This window comes from Phyllobates terribilis, unplaced genomic scaffold (genome assembly GCF_046119375.1).
Source record: "Phyllobates terribilis strain yellow unplaced genomic scaffold, ASM4611937v1 Scaffold_8__6_contigs__length_399053987, whole genome shotgun sequence".
NCBI lineage: Eukaryota > Metazoa > Chordata > Amphibia > Anura > Dendrobatidae > Phyllobates > Phyllobates terribilis.
In genome coordinates, this window is record NW_027362768.1 from 234,211,110 (window position 1) to 234,236,439 (window position 25,330).

The window sequence follows — 25,330 nt, forward strand, 5'->3', positions numbered from 1 at the left end:
ATGTCAGTGAGCGTTCCGATTTCAGTTCCAGAGCGATTCGCCCAATGAGTCCATGATATTTAGTCGTTTTCAGCCAATATTTTGGATTTTTGAAAATTTCACTTTTTTGTGAAAATATCCACTAAATGAGGGAATAATATGTGTGAGGGTACCCCAGGAGAGTTCCAAATGTGTGTGGGTAGAATATATATCACACGGGGGTAAAATTGAAAAAAGTTGAAACATTTTTTTTTTTAGTCATTTTTCCGGCGTTTATCAGACTTTTATATAGGGCAAATGTCAGTGAGCGTTTCGATTTCAGGTCCAGAGCGATTCGCCAAATGAGTCCTTGATGTTTAGTCGTTTTCAGCCAATTTTCTGGATTTTTGCAAATTTCACTTTTTTGTGAAAATATCCACTAAATGAGGGAATAATATGTGTGAGGGTACCCCAGGAGAGTTCCAAATGTGTGTGGGTAGAATATATATCACACGGGGGTAAAATTGAAAAAAGTTGAACATTTTTTTTTCTACTTAGTCATTTTTCCGGCGTTTATCAGACTTTCAGATAGGGCAAATGTCAGTGAGCGTTCCGATTTCAGTTCCAGAGCGATTAGCCCAATGAGTCCATGATATTTAGTCGTTTTCAGCCAATATTTTGGATTTTTGAAAATTTCACTTTTTTGTGAAAATATCCACTAAATGAGGGAATAATATGTGTGAGGGTACCCCAGGAGAGTTCCAAATGTGTGTGGGTAGAATATATATCACACGGGGGTAAAATTGAAAAAAGTTTAAACATTTTTTTTTTTAGTCATTTTTCCGGCGTTTATCAGACTTTTATATAGGGCAAATGTCAGTGAGCGTTTCGATTTCAGGTCCAGAGCGATTCGCCAAATGAGTCCTTGATATTTAGTCGTTTTCAGCCAATTTTCTGGATTTTTGCAAATTTCACTTTTTGTGAAAATATCCACTAAATGAGGGAATAATATGTGTGAGGGTACCCCAGGAGAGTTCCAAATGTGTGTGGGTAGAATATATATCACACGGGGGTAAAATTGAAAAAAGTTGAACATTTTTTTTTCTACTTAGTCATTTTTCCGGCGTTTATCAGACTTTCAGATAGGGCAAATGTCAGTGAGCGTTCCGATTTCAGTTCCAGAGAGATTCGCCCAATGAGTCCATGATTTTTAGTCGTTTTCAGCCAATATTTTGGATTTTTGAAAATTTCACTTTTTTGTGAAAATATCCTCTAAATGAGGCAATAATATGTGTGAGGGTACCCCAGGAGAGTTCCAAATGTGTGTGGGTAGAATATATATCCCACGGGGGTAAAATTGAAAAAAGTTGAAAACATTTTTTTTTTGGTCTTAGTCATTTTTCTGGCGTTTATCAGACTTTCAGATAGGGCAAATGTCAGTGAGCATTCCAATTTCAGTTCCAGAGCGATTCGCCCAATGAGTCCTTGATATTTAGTCGTTTTCAGCCAATTTTCTGGATTTTTGAAAATTTCACTTTTTTGTGAAAATATCCACTAAATGAGGGAATAATACGTGTGAGGGTACCCCAGGAGAGTTCTAATGTGTGTGGGTAGAATATATATCACACGGGGGTAAAATTGAAAAAAGTTGAAAACATTTTTTTTTTGGACTTAGTCATTTTTCCGGCGTTTATCAGACTTTCAGATAGGGCAAATGTCAGTGAGCGTTCCGATTTCAGTTCCAGAGCGATTCGCCCAATGAGTCCATGATATTTAGTCGTTTTCAGCCAATATTTTGGATTTTTGAAAATTTCACTTTTTTGTGAAAATATCAACTAAATGAGGGAATAATATGTGTGAGGGTACCCCAGGAGAGTTCCAAATGTGTGTGGGTAGAATATATATCACACGGGGGTAAAATTGAAAAAAGTTGAAACATTTTTTTTTTTAGTCATTTTTCCGGCGTTTATCAGACTTTTATATAGGGCAAATGTCAGTGAGCGTTTCGATTTCAGGTCCAGAGCGATTCGCCAAATGAGTCCTTGATATTTAGTCATTTTCAGCCAATTTTCTGGATTTTTGCAAATTTCACTTTTTTGTGAAAATATCCACTAAATGAGGGAATAATATGTGTGAGGGTACCCCAGGAGAGTTCCAAATGTGTGTGGGTAGAATATATATCACACGGGGGTAAAATTGAAAAAAGTTGAACTTTTTTTTTTCTACTTAGTCATTTTTCCGGCGTTTATCAGACTTTCAGATAGGGCAAATGTCAGTGAGCGTTCCGATTTCAGTTCCAGAGCGATTCGCCCAATGAGTCCTTGATATTTAGTCGTTTTCAGCCAATTTTCTGGATTTTTGAAAATTTCACTTTTTTGTGAAAATATCCACTAAATGAGGGAATAATATGTGTGAGGGTACCCCAGGAGAGTTCCAAATGTGTGTGGGTAGAATATATATCACACAGGGTAAAATTGAAAAAAGTTGAAAAAAATTTTTTTTGGGACTTAGTCATTTTTCCGGCGTTTATCAGACTTTCAGATGGGGCAAATGTCAGTGAGCGTTCCGATTTTAGTTCCAGAGCGATTCGCCCAATGAGTCCTTGATATTTAGTCGTTTTCAGCCAATTTTCTGGATTTTTGAAAATTTCACTTTTTTGTGAAAATATCCACTAAATAAGGGAATAATATGTGTGAGGGTACCCCAGGAGAGTTCCAAATGTGTGTGGGTAGAATATATATCCCACGGGGGTAAAATTGAAAAAAGTTGAAAAATTTTTTTTTTTAGTCATTTTTTCCGGCGTTTATCAGACTTTCAGATAGGGCAAATGTCAGTGAGCGTTCCAATTTCAGTTCCAGAGCGATGCGCCCAATGAGTCCTTGATATTTAGTCGTTTTCAGCCAATATTTTGGATTTTTGAAAATTTCACTTTTTTGTGAAAATATCCTCTAAATGAGGCAATAATATGTGTGAGGGGACCCCAGGAGAGTTCCAAATGTGTGTGGGTAGAATATATATCCCACGGGGGTAAAATTGAAAAAAGTTGAAAACTTTTTTTTTTAGACATTTTTCCGGCGTTTATCAGACTTTCAGATAGGGCAAATGTCAGTGAGCGTTCCGATTTCAGTTCCAGAGCGATTCGCCCAATGAGTCCTTGATATTTAGTCGTTTTCAGCCAATTTTCTGGATTTTTGAAAATTTCACTTTTTTGTGAAAATATCCACTAAATGAGGGAATAATATGTGTGAGGGTACCCCAGGAGAGTTCCAAATGTGTGTGGGTAGAATATATATCCCACGTGGGTAAAACTGAAAAAAGTTGAAAACATTTTTTTTTGGACTTAGTCATTTTTCCGGAGTTTATCAGACTTTCAGATAGGGCAAATGTCAGTGAGCGTTCCGATTTCAGTTTCAGAGCGATTCGTCCAATGAGTCCTTGATATTTAGTCATTTTCAGTCAATTTTCAGGATTTTTGAAAATTTCTCTTTTTTGTGAAAATATCCACTAAATGAGGGAATAATATGTGTGAGGGTACCCCAGGAGAGTTTCAAATGTGTGTGGGTAGAATATATATCCCACGGGGGTAAAATTGAAAAAAGTTGAAAACATTTTTTTTTTTGACGTAGTCATTTTTCCGGCGTTTATCAGACTTTCAGATAGGGGAAATGTCAGTGAGCGTTCCAATTTCATTTCCAGAGTGATTCGCCCAATGAGTCCTTGATAGTTAGTCGTTTTCAGCCAATTTTCTAGATTTTTGAAAATTTCACTTTTTTATGAAAATATCCACTAAATGAGGGAATAATATGTGTGAGGGTACCCCAGGAGAGTTCCAAATGTGTGTGGGTAGAATATATATCACACGGGGGTAAAATTGAAAAAAGTTGAAAAAATTTTTTTTTGGGACTTAGTCATTTTTCCGGCGTTTATCAGACTTTCAGATGGGGCAAATGTCAGTGAGCGTTCCGATTTTAGTTCCAGAGCGATTCGCCCAATGAGTCCTTGATATTTAGTCGTTTTCAGCCAATTTTCTGGATTTTTGAAAATTTCACTTTTTTGTGAAAATATCCACTAAATGAGGGAATAATATGTGTGAGGGTACCCCAGGAGAGTTCCAAATGTGTGTGGGTAGAATATATATCACACGGGGGTAAAATTGAAAAAAGTTGAAAACATTTTTTTTTTGACTTAGTCATTTTTCCGGCGTTTATCAGACTTTCAGATAGGGCAAATGTCAGTGAGCGTTCCGATTTCAGTTCCAGAGCGATTCGCCCAATGAGTCCATGATATTTAGTCGTTTTCAGCCAATATTTTGGATTTTTGAAAATTTCACTTTTTTGTGAAAATATCCTCTAAATGAGGCAATAATATGTGTGAGGGTAACCCCAGGAGAGTTCCAAATGTGTGTGGGTAGAATATATATCCCACGGGGGTAAAATTGAAAAAAGTTGAAAACATTTTTTTTTTGGTCTTAGTCATTTTTTTGGCGTTTATCAGACTTTCAGATAGGGCAAATGTCAGTGAGCATTCCAATTTCAGTTCCAGAGCGATTCGCCCAATGAGTCCTTGATATTTAGTCGTTTTCAGCCAATTTTCTGGATTTTTGAAAATTTCACTTTTTTGTGAAAATATCCACTAAATGAGGGAATAATACGTGTGAGGGTACCCCAGGAGAGTTCTAATGTGTGTGGGTAGAATATATATCACACGGGGGTAAAATTGAAAAAAGTTGAAAACATTTTTTTTTTGGACTTAGTCATTTTTCCGGCGTTTATCAGACTTTCAGATAGGGCAAATGTCAGTGAGCGTTCCGATTTCAGTTCCAGAGCGATTCGCCCAATGAGTCCATGATATTTAGTCGTTTTCAGCCAATATTTTGTATTTTTGAAAATTTCACTTTTTTGTGAAAATATCCACTAAATGAGGGAATAATATGTGTGAGGGTACCCCAGGAGAGTTCCAAATGTGTGTGGGTAGAATATATATCACACGGGGGTAAAATTGAAAAAAGTTTAAACATTTTTTTTTTTAGTCATTTTTCCGGCGTTTATCAGACTTTTATATAGGGCAAATGTCAGTCAGCGTTCCGATTTCAGTTCCAGAGCGATTCGCCCAATGAGTCCTTGATATTTAGTAGTTTTCAGGCAATATTTTGGATTTTTGAAAATTTCACTTTTTTGTGAAAATATATACTAAATGAGGGAATAATATGTGTGAGGGTACCCCAGGAGAGTTCCAAATGTGTGTGGGTAGAATATATATCCCACGGGGGTAAAATTGAAAAAAGTTGAAAACATTTTTTTTTTTGACGTAGTCATTTTTCCGGCGTTTATCAGACTTTCAGATAGGGGAAATGTCAGTGAGCGTTCCAATTTCAGTTCCAGAGTGATTCGCCCAATGAGTCCTTGATAGTTAGTCGTTTTCAGCCAATTTTCTAGATTTTTGAAAATTTCACTTTTTTGTGAAAATATCCACTAAATGAGGGAATAATATGTGTGAGGGTACCCCAGGAGAGTTCCAAATGTGTGTGGGTAGAATATATATCCCACGGGGGTAAAATTCAAAAAAGTTGAAAAAAATTTTTTTTTGGACTTAGTCATTTTTCCGGCGTTTATCAGACTTTCAGATGGGGCAAATGTCAGTGAGTGTTCCGATTTTAATTCCAGAGCGATTCGCCCAATGAGTCCTTGATATTTAAGTCGTTTTCAGCCAATTTTCTGGATTTTTGAAAATTTCACTTTTTTGTGAAAATATCCACTAAATGAGGGAATAATATGTGTGAGGGTACCCCAGGAGAGTTCCAAATGTGTGTGGTTAGAATATATATCCCACGGGGGTAAAATTGAAAAGAGTTGAAATAATTTTTTTTTTTGGACTTAGTCATTTTTCTGGCGTTTATCAGACTTTCAGATAGGGCAAATGTCAGTGAGCGTTCCAATTTCAGTTCCAGAGCGATTCGCCCAATGAGTCCTTGATATTTAGTCGTTTTCAGCCAATTTTCTGGATTTTTGAAAATTTCACTTTTTTTGTGAAAATATCCACTAAATGAGGGAATAATATGTGTGAGGGTACCCCAGGAGAGTTCCAAATGTGTGTGGGTAGAATATATATCCCACGGGGGTAAAATTGAAAAAAGTTGAAATAATTTTTTTTTTTGGACTTAGTCATTTTTCTGGCGTTTATCAGACTTTCAGATAGGGCAAATGTCAGTGAGCGTTCCGATTTCAGTTCCAGAGCGATTCGCCCAATGAGTCCTTGATATTTAGTCGTTTTCAGCCAATTTTCTGGATTTTTGAAAATTTCACTTTTTTGTGAAAATATCCACTAAATGAGGGAATAATATGTGTGAGGGTACCCCAGGAGAGTTCCAAATGTGTGTGGGTAGAATATATATCACACCCGGGTAAAATTGAAAAAAGTTGAAAAAAATTTTTTTGAGGACTTAGTGATTTTTCCGGCGTTTATCAGACTTTCAGATGGGGCAAATGTCAGTGAGCGTTCCGATTTTAGTTCCAGAGCGATTCGCCCAATGAGTCCTTGATATTTAGTCGTTTTCAGCCAATTTTCTGGATTTTTGCAAATTTCACTTTTTTGTGAAAATATCCACTAAATGAGGGAATAATATGTGTGAGGGTACCCCAGGAGAGTTCCAAATGTGTGTGGGTAGAATATATATCACACGGGGGTAAAATTGAAAAAAGTTGAACATTTTTTTTTCTACTTAGTCATTTTTCCGGCGTTTATCAGACTTTCAGATAGGGCAAATGTCAGTGAGCGTTCCGATTTCAGTTCCAGAGCGATTCGCCCAATGATTCCTTGATATTTAGTCGTTTTCAGCCAATTTTCTGGATTTTTGAAAATTTCACTTTTTTGTGAAAATATCCACTAAATGAGGGAATAATATGTGTGAGGGTACCCCAGGAGAGTTCCAAATGTGTGTGGGTAGAATATATATCACACGGGGGTAAAATTGAAAAAAGTTGAAATAATTTTTTTTTTTGGACTTAATCATTTTTCTGGCGTTTATCAGACTTTCAGATAGGGCACATGTCAGTGAGCGTTCCGATTTCAGTTCCAGAGCGATTCACCCAATGAGTCCTTGATATTTAGTCGTTTTCAGGCAAAATTTTGGATTTTTGAAAATTTCACTTTTTTGTGAAAATATATACTAAATGAGGGAATAATATGTGTGAGGGTGCCCCAGGAGTGTTCCAAATGTGTGTGGGTAGAATATATATCCCACGGGGGTAAAATTGAAAAAAGTTGAAAACATTTTTTTTTTTGACGTAGTCATTTTTCCGGCGTTTATCAGACTTTCAGATAGGGCAAATGTCAGTGAGCGTTCCGATTTCAGTTCCAGAGCGATTCGCCCAATGAGTCCTTGATATTTAGTCATTTTCAGCCAATTTTCTGGATTTTTGAAAATTTCTCTTTTTTGTGAAAATATCCACTAAATGAGGGAATAATATGTGTGAGGGTACCCCAGGAGAGTTCCAAATGTGTGTGGGTAGAATATATATCCCACGGGGGTAAAATTGAAAAAAGTTGAAAACATTTTTTTTTTTTGACGTAGTCATTTTTCCGGCGTTTATCAGCCTTTCAGATAGGGTACATGTCAGTGAGCGTTCCGATTTCAGTTCCAGAGCGATTCGCCCAATGAGTCCTTGATATTTAGTCGTTTTCAGCCAATTTTCTGGATTTTTGATAATTTCACTTTTTTGCGAAAATATCCACTAAATGAGGGAATAATATGTGTGAGGGTACCCCAGGAGAGTTCCAAATGTGTGTGGGTAGAATATATATCCCACGGGGGTAAAATTGAAAAAAGTTGAACATTTTTTTTTGTACTTAGTCATTTTTCCGAAGTTTATCTGCCTTTCAGATAGGGCAAATGTCAGTGAGCGTTCCGATTTCAGTTCCAGAGCGATTCGCCCAATGAGTCCTTGATATTTAGTCGTTTTCAGCCAATTTTCTGGATTTTTGATAATTTCACTTTTTTGTGAAAATATCCACTAAATGAGGGAATAATATGTGTGAGGGTACCCCAGGAGAGTTCCAAATGTGTGTGGGTAGAATATATATCACACGGGGGTAAAATTGAAAAAAGTTGAACATTTTTTTTTGTACTTAGTCATTTTTCCGGTGTTTATCAGACTTTCAGATAGGGCAAATGTCAGTGAGCGTTCCGATTTCAGTTCCAGAGCGATTCGCCCAATGAGTCCTTGATATTTAGTCGTTTTCAGCCAATTTTCTGGATTTTTGAAAATTTCACTTTTTTGTGAAAATATCCACTAAATGAGGGAATAATATGTGTGAGGGTACCCCAGGAGAGTTCCAAATGTGTGTGGTTAGAATATATATCCCACGGGGGTAAAATTGAAAAAAGTTGAAATAATTTTTTTTTTTGGACTTAGTCATTTTTCTGGCGTTTATCAGACTTTCAGATAGGGCAAATGTCAGTGAGCGTTCCAATTTCAGTTCCAGAGCGATTCGCCCAATGAGTCCTTGATATTTAGTCGTTTTCAGCCAATTTTCTGGACTTTTGAAAATTTCACTTTTTTTGTGAAAATATCCACTAAATGAGGGAATAATATGTGTGAGGGTACCGCAGGAGAGTTCCAAATGTGTGTGGGTAGAATATATATCACACCCGGGTAAAATTGAAAAAAGTTGAAAAAAATTTTTTTGGGGACTTAGTCATTTTTCCGGCGTTTATCAGACTTTCAGATGGGGCAAATGTCAGTGAGCGTTCCGATTTTAGTTCCAGAGCGATTCGCCCAATGAGTCCTTGATATTTAGTCGTTTTCAGCCAATTTTCTGAATTTTTGCAAATTTCACTTTTTTGTGAAAATATCCACTAAATGAGGGAATAATATGTGTGAGGGTACCCCAGGAGAGTTCCAAATGTGTGTGGTTAGAATATATATCCCACGGGGGTAAAATTGAAAAGAGTTGAAATAATTTTTTTTTTTGGACTTAGTCATTTTTCTGGCGTTTATCAGACTTTCAGATAGGGCAAATGTCAGTGAGCGTTCCAATTTCAGTTCCAGAGCGATTCGCCCAATGAGTCCTTGATATTTAGTCGTTTTCAGCCAATTTTCTGGATTTTTGAAAATTTCACTTTTTTTGTGAAAATATCCACTAAATGAGGGAATAATATGTGTGAGGGTACCCCAGGAGAGTTCCAAATGTGTGTGGGTAGAATATATATCCCACGGGGGTAAAATTGAAAAAAGTTGAAATAATTTTTTTTTTTGGACTTAGTCATTTTTCTGGCGTTTATCAGACTTTCAGATAGGGCAAATGTCAGTGAGCGTTCCGATTTCAGTTCCAGAGCGATTCGCCCAATGAGTCCTTGATATTTAGTCGTTTTCAGCCAATTTTCTGGATTTTTGAAAATTTCACTTTTTTGTGAAAATATCCACTAAATGAGGGAATAATATGTGTGAGGGTACCCCAGGAGAGTTCCAAATGTGTGTGGGTAGAATATATATCACACCCGGGTAAAATTGAAAAAAGTTGAAAAAAATTTTTTTGAGGACTTAGTGATTTTTCCGGCGTTTATCAGACTTTCAGATGGGGCAAATGTCAGTGAGCGTTCCGATTTTAGTTCCAGAGCGATTCGCCCAATGAGTCCTTGATATTTAGTCGTTTTCAGCCAATTTTCTGGATTTTTGCAAATTTCACTTTTTTGTGAAAATATCCACTAAATGAGGGAATAATATGTGTGAGGGTACCCCAGGAGAGTTCCAAATGTGTGTGGGTAGAATATATATCACACGGGGGTAAAATTGAAAAAAGTTGAACATTTTTTTTTCTACTTAGTCATTTTTCCGGCGTTTATCAGACTTTCAGATAGGGCAAATGTCAGTGAGCGTTCCGATTTCAGTTCCAGAGCGATTCGCCCAATGATTCCTTGATATTTAGTCGTTTTCAGCCAATTTTCTGGATTTTTGAAAATTTCACTTTTTTGTGAAAATATCCACTAAATGAGGGAATAATATGTGTGAGGGTACCCCAGGAGAGTTCCAAATGTGTGTGGGTAGAATATATATCACACGGGGGTAAAATTGAAAAAAGTTGAAATAATTTTTTTTTTTGGACTTAATCATTTTTCTGGCGTTTATCAGACTTTCAGATAGGGCACATGTCAGTGAGCGTTCCGATTTCAGTTCCAGAGCGATTCACCCAATGAGTCCTTGATATTTAGTCGTTTTCAGGCAAAATTTTGGATTTTTGAAAATTTCACTTTTTTGTGAAAATATATACTAAATGAGGGAATAATATGTGTGAGGGTGCCCCAGGAGTGTTCCAAATGTGTGTGGGTAGAATATATATCCCACGGGGGTAAAATTGAAAAAAGTTGAAAACATTTTTTTTTTTGACGTAGTCATTTTTCCGGCGTTTATCAGACTTTCAGATAGGGCAAATGTCAGTGAGCGTTCCGATTTCAGTTCCAGAGCGATTCGCCCAATGAGTCCTTGATATTTAGTCATTTTCAGCCAATTTTCTGGATTTTTGAAAATTTCTCTTTTTTGTGAAAATATCCACTAAATGAGGGAATAATATGTGTGAGGGTACCCCAGGAGAGTTCCAAATGTGTGTGGGTAGAATATATATCCCACGGGGGTAAAATTGAAAAAAGTTGAAAACATTTTTTTTTTTTGACGTAGTCATTTTTCCGGCGTTTATCAGCCTTTCAGATAGGGTACATGTCAGTGAGCGTTCCGATTTCAGTTCCAGAGCGATTCGCCCAATGAGTCCTTGATATTTAGTCGTTTTCAGCCAATTTTCTGGATTTTTGATAATTTCACTTTTTTGCGAAAATATCCACTAAATGAGGGAATAATATGTGTGAGGGTACCCCAGGAGAGTTCCAAATGTGTGTGGGTAGAATATATATCCCACGGGGGTAAAATTGAAAAAAGTTGAACATTTTTTTTTGTACTTAGTCATTTTTCCGAAGTTTATCTGCCTTTCAGATAGGGCAAATGTCAGTGAGCGTTCCGATTTCAGTTCCAGAGCGATTCGCCCAATGAGTCCTTGATATTTAGTCGTTTTCAGCCAATTTTCTGGATTTTTGATAATTTCACTTTTTTGTGAAAATATCCACTAAATGAGGGAATAATATGTGTGAGGGTACCCCAGGAGAGTTCCAAATGTGTGTGGGTAGAATATATATCACACGGGGGTAAAATTGAAAAAAGTTGAACATTTTTTTTTGTACTTAGTCATTTTTCCGGTGTTTATCAGACTTTCAGATAGGGCAAATGTCAGTGAGCGTTCCGATTTCAGTTCCAGAGCGATTCGCCCAATGAGTCCTTGATATTTAGTCGTTTTCAGCCAATTTTCTGGATTTTTGAAAATTTCACTTTTTTGTGAAAATATCCACTAAATGAGGGAATAATATGTGTGAGGGTACCCCAGGAGAGTTCCAAATGTGTGTGGTTAGAATATATATCCCACGGGGGTAAAATTGAAAAAAGTTGAAATAATTTTTTTTTTTGGACTTAGTCATTTTTCTGGCGTTTATCAGACTTTCAGATAGGGCAAATGTCAGTGAGCGTTCCAATTTCAGTTCCAGAGCGATTCGCCCAATGAGTCCTTGATATTTAGTCGTTTTCAGCCAATTTTCTGGACTTTTGAAAATTTCACTTTTTTTGTGAAAATATCCACTAAATGAGGGAATAATATGTGTGAGGGTACCGCAGGAGAGTTCCAAATGTGTGTGGGTAGAATATATATCACACCCGGGTAAAATTGAAAAAAGTTGAAAAAAATTTTTTTGGGGACTTAGTCATTTTTCCGGCGTTTATCAGACTTTCAGATGGGGCAAATGTCAGTGAGCGTTCCGATTTTAGTTCCAGAGCGATTCGCCCAATGAGTCCTTGATATTTAGTCGTTTTCAGCCAATTTTCTGAATTTTTGCAAATTTCACTTTTTTGTGAAAATATCCACTAAATGAGGGAATAATATGTGTGAGGGTACCCCAGGAGAGTTCCAAATGTGTGTGGTTAGAATATATATCCCACGGGGGTAAAATTGAAAAAAGTTGAAATAATTTTTTTTTTTGGACTTAGTCATTTTTCTGGCGTTTATCAGACTTTCAGATAGGGCACATGTCAGTGAGCGTTCCGATTTCAGTTCCAGAGCGATTCACCCAATGAGTCCTTGATATTTAGTCGTTTTCAGGCAAAATTTTGGATTTTTGAAAATTTCACTTTTTTGTGAAAATATATACTAAATGAGGGAATAATATGTGTGAGGGTGCCCCAGGAGTGTTCCAAATGTGTGTGGGTAGAATATATATCCCACGGGGGTAAAATTGAAAAAAGTTGAAAACATTTTTTTTTTTGACGTACTCATTTTTCCGGCGTTTATCAGACTTTCAGATAGGGGAAATGTCAGTGAGCGTTCCAATTTCAGTTCCAGAGTGATTAGCCCAATGAGTCCTTGATAGTTAGTCGTTTTCAGCCAATTTTCTAGATTTTTGAAAATTTCACTTTTTTGTGAAAATATCCACTAAATGAGGGAATAATATGTGTGAGGGTACCCCAGGAGAGTTCCAAATGTGTGTGGGTAGAATATATATCCCACGGGGGTAAAATTGAAAAAAGTTGAAAACATTTTTTTTTTGGACTGTCATTTTTCCGGCGTTTATCAGACTTTCAGATAGGGGAAATGTCAGTGAGCGTTCCAATTTCAGTTCCAGAGTGATTCGCCCAATGAGTCCTTGATAGTTAGTCGTTTTCAGCCAGTTTTCTAGATTTTTGAAAATTTCACTTTTTTGTGAAAATATCCACTAAATGAGGGAATAATATGTGTAAGGGTATCCCAGGAGTGTTCCAAATGTGTGTGGGTAGAATATATATCCCACGGGGGTAAAATTGAAAAAAGTTGAAAACATTTTTTTTTTGGACGTAGTCATTTTTCCGGCGTTTATCAGACTTTCAGATAGGGGAAATGTCAGTGAGCGTTCCAATTTCAGTTACAGAGTGATTCGCCCAATGAGTCCTTGATAGTCGTTTTCAGCCAATTTTCTAGATTTTTGAAAATTTCTCTTTTTTGTGAAAATATCCACTAAATGAGGGAATAATATGTGTGAGGGTACCCCAGGAGAGTTCCAAATGTGTGTGGGTAGAATATATATCCCACGGGGGTAAAATTGAAAAAAGTTGAAAAATATTTTTTTTCGGACTTAGTCATTTTTCTGGCATTTATCAGACTTTCAGATAGGGCAAATGTCAGTGAGCGTTCCAATTTCAGTTCCAGAGTGATTCGCCCAATGAGTCCTTGATAGTTAGTCGTTTTCAGCCAATTTTCTAGATTTTTGAAAATTTCACTTTTTTGTGAAAATATCCACTAAATGAGGGAATAATATGTGTGAGGGTACCCCAGGAGAGTTCCAAATGTGGGTGGTTAGAATATATATCCCACGGGGGTAAAATTGAAAAAAGTTGAAATAATTTTTTTTTTTGGACTTAGTCATTTTTCTGGCGTTTATCAGACTTTCAGATAGGGCAAATGTCAGTGAGCGTTCCAATTTCAGTTCCAGAGCGATTCGCCCAATGAGTCCTTGATATTTAGTCATTTTCAGCCAATTTTCTGGATTTTTGAAAATTTCACTTTTTTGTGAAAATATCCACTAAATGAGGGAATAATATGTGTGAGGGTACCCCAGGAGAGTTCCAAATGTGTGTGGGTAGAATATATATCCCACGGGGGTAAAATTGAAAAAAGTTGAAATAATTTTTTTTTTTGGACTTAGTCATTTTTCTGGCGTTTATCAGACTTTCAGATAGGGCAAATGTCAGTGAGCGTTCCAATTTCAGTTCCAGAGTGATTCGCCCAATGAGTCCTTGATAGTTAGTCGTTTTCAGCCAATTTTCTAGATTTTTGAAAATTTCACTTTTTTGTGAAAATATACACTAAATGAGGGAATAATATGTGTGAGGGTATCCCAGGAGACTTCCAAATGTGTGTGGGTAGAATATATATCACACGGGGGTAAAATTGAAAAAAGTTGAACATTTTTTTTTTGTACTTAGTCATTTTTCCGGCGTTTATCAGCCTTTCAGATAGGGTAAATGTCAGTGAGCGTTCCGATTTCAGTACCAGAGCGATTCGCCCAATGAGTCCTTGATAGTTAGTCGTTTTCATCCAATTTTCTGGATTTTTGAAAATTTCACTTTTTTGTGAAAATATCCACTAAATGAGGGAATAATATGTGTGAGGGTACCCCAGGAGAGTTCCAAATGTGTGTGGGTAGAATATATATCCCACGAGGGTAAAATTGAAAAAAGTTGAAAACATTTTTTTTTTGGACTGTCATTTTTCCGGCGTTTATCAGCCTTTCAGAAAGGGTAAATGTCAGTGAGCGTTCCGATTTCAGTTCCAGAGCGATTCGCCCAATGAGTCCTTGATATTTAGTCGTTTTCAGCCAATTTTCTGGATTCTTGAAAATTTCACTTTTTTGTGAAAATATCCACTAAATGAGGGAATAATATGTGTGAGGGTACCCCAGGAGAGTTCCAAATGTGTGTGGGTAGAATATATATCCCACGGGGGTAAAATTGAAAAAAGTTGAAAACATTTTTTTTTTGGACTGTCATTTTTCCGGCGTTTATCAGACTTTCAGATAGGGCAAATGTCAGTGAGCGTTCCGATTTCAGTTCCAGAGCGATTCGACCAATGACTCCTTGATATTTAGTAGTTTTCAGCCAATATTTTGGATTTTTGAAAATTTCACTTTTTTGTGAAAATATCCACTAAATGAGGGAATAATATGTGTGAGGGTATCCCAGGAGTGTTCCAAATGTGTGTGGGTAGAATATATATCCCACGGGGGTAAAATTGAAAAAAGTTGAAAACATTTTTTTTTTGGACGTAGTCATTTTTCCGGCGTTTATCAGACTTTCAGATAGGGGAAATGTCAGTGAGCGTTCCAATTTCAGTTCCAGAGTGATTCGCCCAATGAGTCCTTGATAGTTAGTCGTTTTCAGCCAATTTTCTAGATTTTTGAAAATTTCACTTTTTTGTGAAAATATCCACTAAATGAGGGAATAATATGTGTGAGGGTACCCCAGGAGAGTTCCAAATGTGTGTGGGTAGAATATATATCCCACGGGGGTAAAATTGAAAAAAGTTGAAAAAAATTTTTTTTTGGACTGTCATTTTTCCGGCGTTTATCAGACTTTCAGATAGGGGAAATGTCAGTGAGCGTTCCAATTTCAGTTCCAGAGTGATTCGCCCAATGAGTCCTTGATAGTTAGTCGTTTTCAGCCAATTTTCTAGATTTTTGAAAATTTCACTTTTTTGTGAAAATATCCACTAAATGAGGGAATAATATTTGTGAGGGTACCCCAGGAGAGTTCCAAATGTGTGTGGGTAGAATATATATCACACGGGGGTAAAATTGAAAAAAGTTGAACATTTTTTTTTTGTACTTAGTCATTTTTCCGGCGTTTATCAGCCTTTCAGAAAGGGTAAATGTCAGTGAGCGTTCCGATTTCAGTTCCAGAGCGATTCGCCCAATGAGTCCTTGATATTTAGTCGTTTTCAGCCAATTTTCTGGATTTTTGAAAATTTCACTTTTTTTGTGAAAATATCCACTAAATGAGGGAATAATATGTGTGAGGGTACCCCAGGAGAGTTCCAAATGTGTGTGGGTAGAATATATATCCCACGGGGGTAAAATTGAAAAAAGTTGAAAACATTTTTTTTTTGGACTGTCATTTTTCCGGCGTTTATCAGACTTTCAGATAGGGCAAATGTCAGTGAGCATTCCGATTTCAGTTCCAGAGCGATTCGCCCAATGACTCCTTGATATTTAGTAGTTTTCAGCCAATATTTTGGATTTTTGAAAATTTCACTTTTTTGTGAAAATATCCACTAAATGAGGGAATAATATGTGTGAGGGTATCCCAGGAGTGTTCCAAATGTGTGTGGGTAGAATATATATCCCACGGGGGTAAAATTGAAAAAAGTTGAAATAATTTTTTTTTTGGACTTAGTCATTTTTCTGGCGTTTATCAGACTTTCAGATAGGGCAAATGTCAGTGAGCGTTCCGATTTCAGTTCCAGAGCGATTCACCCAATGAGTCCTTGATATTTAGTAGTTTTCAGCCAATATTTTGGATTTTTGAAAATTGCACTTTTTTGTGAAAATATCCACTAAATGAGGGAATAATATGTGTGAGGGTACCCCAGGAGAGTTCCAAATGTGTGTGGGTAGAATATATATCCCACGAGGGTAAAATTGAAAAAAATTGAAAACATTTTTTTTTTGTACTTAGTCATTTTTCCGGCGTTTATCAGACTTTCAGATAGGGCAAATGTCAGTGAGCGTTCCGATTTCAGTTCCAGAGCGATTCGACCAATGACTCCTTGATATTTAGTAGTTTTCAGCCAATATTTTGGATTTTTGAAAATTTCACTTTTTTGTGAAAATATCCACTAAATGAGGGAATAATATGTGTGAGGGTATCCCAGGAGTGTTCCAAATGTGGGTGGGTAGAATATATATCCCACGGGGGTAAAATTGAAAAAAGTTGAAAACATTTTTTTTTTGGACGTAGTCATTTTTCCGGCGTTTATCAGACTTTCAGATAGGGGAAATGTCAGTGAGCGTTCCAATTTCAGTTCCAGAGTGATTCGCCCAATGAGTCCTTGATAGTTAGTCGTTTTCAGCCAATTTTCTAGATTTTTGAAAATTTCACTTTTTTGTGAAAATATCCACTAAATGAGGGAATAATATGTGTGAGGGTACCCCAGGAGAGTTCCAAATGTGTGTGGGTAGAATATATATCCCACGGGGGTAAAATTGAAAAAAGTTGAAAACATTTTTTTTTTGGACTGTCATTTTTCCGGCGTTTATCAGACTTTCAGATAGGGCAAATGTCAGTGAGCGTTCCGATTTCAGTTCCAGAGCGATTCGCCCAATGAGTCCTTGATATTTAGTCGTTTTCAGCCAATTTTCTGGATTTTTGAAAATTTCACTTTTTTGTGAAAATATCCACTAAATGAGGGAATAATATGTGTGAGGGTACCCCCGGAGAGTTCCAAATGTGGGTGGTTAGAATATATATCCCACGGGGGTAAAATTGAAAAAAGTTGAAATAATTTTTTTTTTTGGACTTGGTCATTTTTCTGGCGTTTATCAGACTTTCAGATAGGGCAAATGTCAGTGAGCGTTCCAATTTCAGTTCCAGAGCGATTCGCCCAATGAGTCCTTGATAGTTATTCGTTTTCAGCCAATTTTCTAGATTTTTGAAAATTTCACTTTTTTGTGAAAATATCCACTAAATGAGGGAATAATATGTGTGAGGGTACCCCAGGAGAGTTCCAAATGTGTGTGGGTAGAATATATATCACACGGGGGTAAAATTGAAAAAAGTTGAACATTTTTTTTTTGTACTTAGTAATTTTTCCGGCGTTTATCACCTTTCAGATAGGGTAAATGTCAGTGAGCGTTCCGATTTCAGTACCAGAGCGATTCGCCCAATGAGTCCTTGATATTTAGTCATTTTCAGCCAATTTTCTGGATTTTTGATAATTTCACTTTTTTGTGAAAATATCCACTAAATGAGGGAATAATATGTGTGAGGGTACCCCAGGAGAGTTCCAAATGTGTGTGGGTAGAATATATATCACACCCGGGTAAAATTGAAAAAAGTTGAAAAAAATTTTTTTGGGGACTTAGTCATTTTTCCGGCGTTTATCAGACTTTCAGATGGGGCAAATGCCAGTGAGCGTTCCGATTTTAGTTCCAGAGCGATTCGCCCAATGAGTCCTTGATATTTAGTCGTTTTCAGCCAATTTTCTGAATTTTTGCAAATTTCACTTTTTTGTGAAAATATCCACTAAATGAGGGAATAATATGTGTGAGGGTACCCCAGGAGAGTTCCAAATGTGTGTGGGTAGAATATATATCACACGGGGGTAAAATTGAAAAAAGTTGAACATTTTTTTTTCTACTTAGTCATTTTTCCGGCGTTTATCAGACTTTCAGATAGGGCAAATGTCAGTGAGCGTTCCGATTTCAGTTCCAGAGCGATTCGCCCAATGAGTCCTTGATATTTAGTCGTTTTCAGCCAATTTTCTGGATTTTTGAAAATTTCACTTTTTTTGTGAAAATATCCACTAAATGAGGGAATAATATGTGTGAGGGTACCCCAGGAGAGTTCCAAATGTGTGTGGGTAGAATATATATCACACGGGGGTAAAATTGAAAAAAGTTGAAATAATTTTCTTTTTTGGACTTAATCATTTTTCTGGCGTTTATCAGACTTTCAGATAGGGCACATGTCAGTGAGCGTTCCGATTTCAGTTCCAGAGTGATTAGCCCAATGAGTCCTTGATAGTTAGTCGTTTTCAGCCAATTTTCTAGATTTTTGAAAATTTCACTTTTTTGTGAAAATATCCACTAAATGAGGGAATAATATGTGTGAGGGTACCCCAGGAGAGTTCCAAATGTGTGTGGGTAGAATATATATCCCACGGGGGTAAAATTGAAAAAAGTTGAAAACATTTTTTTTTTGGACTGTCATTTTTCCGGCGTTTATCAGACTTTCAGATAGGGGAAATGTCAGTGAGCGTTCCAATTTCAGTTCCAGAGTGATTCACCCAATGAGCCCTTGATATTTAGTCGTTTTCAGCCAATTTTCTAGATTTTTGAAAATTTCAATTTTTTGTGAAAATATCCACTAAATGAGGGAATAATATGTGTGAGGGTACCCCAGGAGAGTTCCAAATGTGTGTGGGTAGAATATATATCACACGGGGGTAAAACTGAAAAAAGTTGAACATTTTTTTTTGTACTTAGTCATTTTTCCGGCGTTTTTCAGCCTTTCAGATAGGGTAAATGTCAGTGAGCGTTCCGATTTCAGTTCCAGAGCGATTCGCCCAATGAGTCCTTGATATTTAGTCGTTTTCAGCCAATTTTCTGGATTTTTGATAATTTCACTTTTTTGTGAAAATATCCACTAAATGAGGGAATAATATGTGTGAGGGTACCCCAGGAGAGTTCCAAATGTGTGTGGGTAGAATATATATCCCACGGGGGTAAAATTGAAAAAAGTTGAAATAATTTTTTTTTTTGGACTTAGTCATTTTTCTGGCGTTTATCAGACTTTCAGATAGGGCAAATGTCAGTGAGCGTTCCAATTTCAGTTCCAGAGTGATTCCCCCAATGAGTCCTTGATAGTTAGTCGTTTTCAGCCAATTTTCTAGATTTTTGAAAATTTCACTTTTTTGTGAAAATATCCACTAAATGAGGGAATAATATGTGTGAGGGTACCCCAGGAGAGTACCAAATGTGTGTGGGTAGAATATATATCACACGGGGGTAAAATTGAAAAAAGTTGAACATTTTTTTTTGTACTTAGTCATTTTTCCGGCGTTTATCACCTTTCAGATAGGGTAAATGTCAGTGAGCGTTCCGATTTCAGTACCAGAGCGATTCGCCCAATGAGTCCTTGATGTTTAGTCGTTTTCAGCCAATTTTCTGGATTTTTGATAATTTCACTTTTTTGTGAAAATATCCACTAAATGAGGGAATAATATGTGTGAGGGTACCCCAGGAGAGTTCCAAATGTGTGTGGGTAGAATATACATCCCTCGGGGGTAAAATTGAAAAAAGTTGAAATAATTTTTTTTTTTGGACTTAGTCATTTTTCTGGCGTTTATCAGACTTTCAGATAGGGCAAATGTCAGTGAGCGTTCCAATTTCAGTTCCAGAGCGATTCGCCCAATGAGTCCTTGATATTTAGTCGTTTTCAGCCAATTTTCTGGATTTTTGAAAATTTCACTTTTTTTGTGAAAATATCCACTAAATGAGGGAATAATATGTGTGAGGGTACCCCAGGAGAGTTCCAAATGTGTGTGGGTAGAATATATATCACACCCGGGTAAAATTGAAAAAAGTTGAAAAAAATTTTTTTGGGGACTTAGTCATTTTTCCGGCGTTTATCAGACTTTCAGATGGGGCAAATGTCAGTGAGCGTTCCGATTTTAGTTCCAGAGCGATTCGCCCAATGAGTCCTTGATATTTAGTCGTTTTCAGCCAATTTTCTGAATTTTTGCAGATTTCACTTTTTTGTGAAAATATCCACTAAATGAGGGAATAATATGTGTGAGGGTACCCCAGGAGAGTTCCAAATGTGTGTGGGTAGAATATATATCCCACGGGGGTAAAATTGAAAAAAGTTTAAAAATTTTTTTTTGGACTGTCATTTTTCCAACGTTTATCAGACTTTCACATAGGGCAAATGTCAGTGAGCGTTCCGATTTCAGTTCCAGAGCGATTCACCCAATGAGTCCTTGATATTTAGTCGTTTTCAGCCAATTTTCTGGATTTTTGAAAATTTCACTTTTTTGTGAAAATATCCACTAAATGAGGGAATAATATGTGTGAGGTTACCCCAGGAGAGTTCCAAATGTGTGTGGGTAGAATATATATCACACGAGGGAAAAATTGAAAAAAGTTGAAAACATTTTTTTTTTGGACTTAGTCATTTTTCCGGCGTTTATCAGACTTTCAGATAGGGCAAATGTCAGTGAGCGTTCCGTTTTCAGTTCCAGAGCGATTCGCCCTATGAGTCCTTGATATTTAGTCGTTTTCAGCCAATATTTTGGATTTTTGAAAATTTCACTTTTTTGTGAAAATATCCTCTAAATGAGGCAATAATATGTGTGAAGGTACCCCAGGAGAGTTCCAAATGTGTGTGGGTAGAATACATATCCCACGGGGGTAAAATTGAGAAAAGTTGAAAACATTTTTTTTTTGGTCTTAGTCATTTTTCCGGCGTTTATCAGACTTTCAGATAGGGCAAATGTCAGTGATCGTTCCGATTTCAGTTCCAGAGCGATTCGCCCAATGAGTCCTTGATATTTAGTCGTTTTCAGCCAATTCTCTCGATTTTTGAAAATTTCACTTTTTTGTGAAAATATCCACTAAATGAGGGAATAATATGTGTAAGGGTACCACAGGACAGTTCCAAATGTGTGTGGGTAGAATATATATCCCACGGGGGTAAAATTGAAAAAAGTTGAAAAAAATTTTTTTTTGGACTTAGTCATTTTTCCGGCGTTTATCAGACTTTCAGATAGGGCAAATGTCAGTGATCGTTCCAATTTCAGTTCCAAAGCGATTCGCCCAATGAGTCCTTGATATTTAGTCGTTTTCAGCCAATTCTCTGGATTTTTGAAAATTTCACTTTTTTGTGAAAATATCCACTAAATGAGGGAATAATATGTGTGAGGGTACCCCAGGAGAGTTCCAAATGTGTGGGTAGAATATATATCCCACGGGGGTAAAATTGAAAAAAGTTGAAAACATTTTTTTTTTTTGACTTAGTCATTTTTCCGGCGTTTATCAGACTTTCAGATAGGGCAAATGTCAGTGAGCGTTCCGATTTCAGTTCCAGAGCGATTCGCCCAACGAGTCCTTGATATTTAGTCATTTTCAGCCAATTTTCTGGATTTTTGAAAATTTCACTTTTTTGTGAAAATATCCACTAAATGAGGGAATAATATGTGTGAGGGTACTCCAGGAGAGTTCCAAATGAGTGTGGGTAGAATATATATCACACGGGGGTAAAATTGAAAAAAGTTGAAAACATTTTTTTTTTGGACTTAGTCATTTTTCCGGCGTTTATCAGACTTTCAGGTAGGGCAAATGTCAGTGAGCGTTCCGATTTCAGTTCCAGAGCGATTCGCCCAATGAGTCCTTGATATTTAGTCGTTTTCAGCCAATTTTCTGGATTTTTGAAAATTTCACTTTTTTGTGAAAATATCCACTAAATGAGGGAATAATATGTGTGAGGTTACCCAGGAGAGTTCCAAATGTGTGTGGGTAGAATATATATCATACGAGGGAAAAATTGAAAAAAGTTGAAAACATTTTTTTTTTGGACTTAGTCATTTTTCCGGCGTTTATCAGACTTTCAGATAGGGCAAATGTCAGTGAGCGTTCCGATTTCAGTTCCAGAGCGATTCGCCCTATGAGTCCTTGATATTTAGTCGTTTTCAGCCAATATTTTGGATTTTTTAATATTTCACTTTTTTGTGAAAATATCCACTAAATGAGGGAGTAATATGTGTGAGGGTACCACAGGAGAGTTCCAAATGTGTGTGGGTAGAATATATATCCCACGGGGGTAAAATTGAAAAAAGTTGAAAACATTTTTTTTTTTCGACTTAGTCATTTTTCCGGCGTTTATCAGACTTTCAGATAGGGGAAATGTCAGTGAGCGTTCCAGTTTCAGTTCCAGAGTGATTCGCCCAATGAGTCCTTAATAGTTAGTCGTTTTCAGGCAATCTTCTGGATTTTTGAAAATTTCACTTTTTTGTGAAAATATCCACTAAATGAGGGAATATTATGTGTGAGGGTACCCCAGGAGAGTTTCAAATGTGTGTGGGTAGAATATATATCCCACGGGGGTAAAATTGAAAAAAGTTGAAAAATTTTTTTTTGTACTAAGTCATTTTTCCAACGTTTATCAGACTTTCACATAGGGCAAATGTCAGTGAGCGTTCCGATTTCAGTTCCAGAGCGATTCGACCTATGAGTCCTTGATATTTAGTCGTTTTCAGCCAATATTTTGGATTTTTTAAAATTTCACTTTTTTGTGAAAATATCCACTAAATGAGGGAATAATATGTGTGAGGGTACCCCAGGAGAGTTCCAAATGTGTGTGGGTAGAATATATATCCCACGGGGGTAAAATTGGAAAAAGTTGAAATAATTTTTTTTTTTGGACTTAGTCATTTTTCTGGCGTTTATCAGACTTTCAGATAGGGCAAATGTCAGTGAGCGTTCCGATTTCAGTTCCAGAGCGATTCACCCAATGAGTCCTTGATATTTAGTCGTTTTCAGCCAATATTTTGGATTTTTGAAAATTTCACTTTTTTGTGAAAATATCCACTAAATGAGGGAATAATATGTGTGAGGGTACCCCAGGAGAGTTTCAAATGTGTATGGGTAGAATATATATCACACGGGGGTAAAATTGAAAAAAGTTGAAAACATTTTTTTTTTGACTTAGTCATTTTTCCGGCGTTTATCAGACTTTCAGATAGGGCAAATGTCAGTGAGCGTTCCGATTTCAGTTCCAGAGCGATTCGCCCAATGAGTCCTTGATAGTTAGTCGTTTTCAGCCAATTTTCTAGATTTTTGAAAATTTCACTTTTTTGTGAAAATATCCACTAAATGAGGGAATAATATGTGTGAGGGTACCCCAGGAGAGTTCCAAATGTGTGTGGGTAGAATATATATCACACGGGGGTAAAATTGAAAAAAGTTGAACATTTTTTTTTTGTACTTAGTCATTTTTCCGGCGTTTATCAGCCTTTCAGAAAGGGTAAATGTCAGTGAGCGTTCCGATTTCAGTTCCAGAGCGATTCGCCCAATGAGTCCTTGATATTTAGTCGTTTTCAGCCAATTTTCTGGATTTTTGATAATTTCACTTTTTTGTGAAAATATCCACTAAATGAGGGAATAATATGTGTGAGGGTAGCCCAGGAGAGTTCCAAATGTGTGTGGGTAGAATATATATCACACGGGGGTAAAATTGAAAAAAGTTGAAAACATTTTTTTTTTGGACTGTCATTTTTCCGGCGTTTATCAGACTTTCAGATAGGGGAAATGTCAGTGAGCGTTCCAATTTCAGTTCCAGAGTCATTCGCCCAATGAGTCCTTGATAGTTAGTCGTTTTCAGCCAATTTTCTAGATTTTTGAAAATTTCACTTTTTTGTGAAAATATCCACTAAATGATTGAATAATATGTGTGAGGGTACCCCAGGAGAGTTCCAAATGTGTGTGGGTAGAATATATATCACACGGGGGTAAAATTGAGAAAAGTTGAACTTTTTTTTTTGTACTTAGTCATTTTTCCAGCGTTTATCAGCCTTTCAGAAAGGGTAAATGTCAGTGAGCGTTCCGATTTCAGTTCCAGAGCGATTAGCCCAATGAGTCCTTGATATTTATTCGTTTTCAGCCAATTTTCTGGATTTTTGAAAATTTCACTTTTTTGTGAAAATATCCACTAAATGAGGGAATAATATGTGTAAGGGTATCCCAGGAGTGTTCCAAATGTGTGTGGGTAGAATATATATCCCACGGGGGTAAAATTGAAAAAAGTTGAAAACTTTTTTTTTTTGGACTGTCATTTTTCCGGCGTTTATCAGACTTTCAGATAGGGCAAATGTCAGTGAGCGTTCCGATTTCAGTTCCAGAGCGATTCGCCCAATGAGTCCTTGATATTTAGTAGTTTTCAGCCAATATTTTGGATTTTTGAAAATTTCACTTTTTTGTGAAAATATCCACTAAATGAGGGAATAATATGTGTGAGGGTACCCCAGGAGAGTTTCAAATGTGTGTGAGTAGAATATATATCCCACGGGGGTAAAATTGAAAAAAGTTGAAAACATTTTTTTTTTGGACTGTCATTTTTCCGGCGTTTATCAGACTTTCAGATAGGGGAAATGTCAGTGAGCGTTCCAATTTCAGTTCCAGAGTGATTCGCCCAATGAGTCCTTGATAGTTAGTCGTTTTCAGCCAATTTTCTAGATTTTTGAAAATTTCACTTTTTTGTGAAAATATCCACTAAATGAGGGAATAATATTTGTGAGGGTACCCCAGGAGAGTTCCAAATGTGTGTGGGTAGAATATATATCACACGGGGGTAAAATTGAAAAAAGTTGAACATTTTTTTTTTGTACTTAGTCATTTTTCCGGCGTTTATCAGCCTTTCAGAAAGGGTAAATGTCAGTGAGCGTTCCGATTTCAGTTCCAGAGCGATTCGCCCAATGAGTCCTTGATATTTAGTCGTTTTCAGCCAATTTTCTGGATTTTTGATAATTTCACTTTTTTGTGAAAATATCCACTAAATGAGGGAATAATATGTGTGAGGGTAGCCCAGGAGAGTTCCAAATGTGTGTGGGTAGAATATATATCACACGGGGGTAAAATTGAAAAAAGTTGAAAACATTTTTTTTTTGGACTGTCATTTTTCCGGCGTTTATCAGACTTTCAGATAGGGGAAATGTCAGTGAGCGTTCCAATTTCAGTTCCAGAGTGATTCGCCCAATGAGTCCTTGATAGTTAGTCGTTTTCAGCCAATTTTCGAGATTTTTGAAAATTTCACTTTTTTGTGAAAATATCCACTAAATGAGGGAATAATATGTGTGAGGGTACCCCAGGAGAGTTCCAAATGTGTGTGGGTAGAATATATATCACACGGGGGTAAAATTGAGAAAAGTTGAACTTTTTTTTTTGTACTTAGTCATTTTTCCAGCGTTTATCAGCCTTTCAGAAAGGGTAAATGTCAGTGAGCGTTCCGATTTCAGTTCCAGAGCGATTCGCCCAATGAGTCCT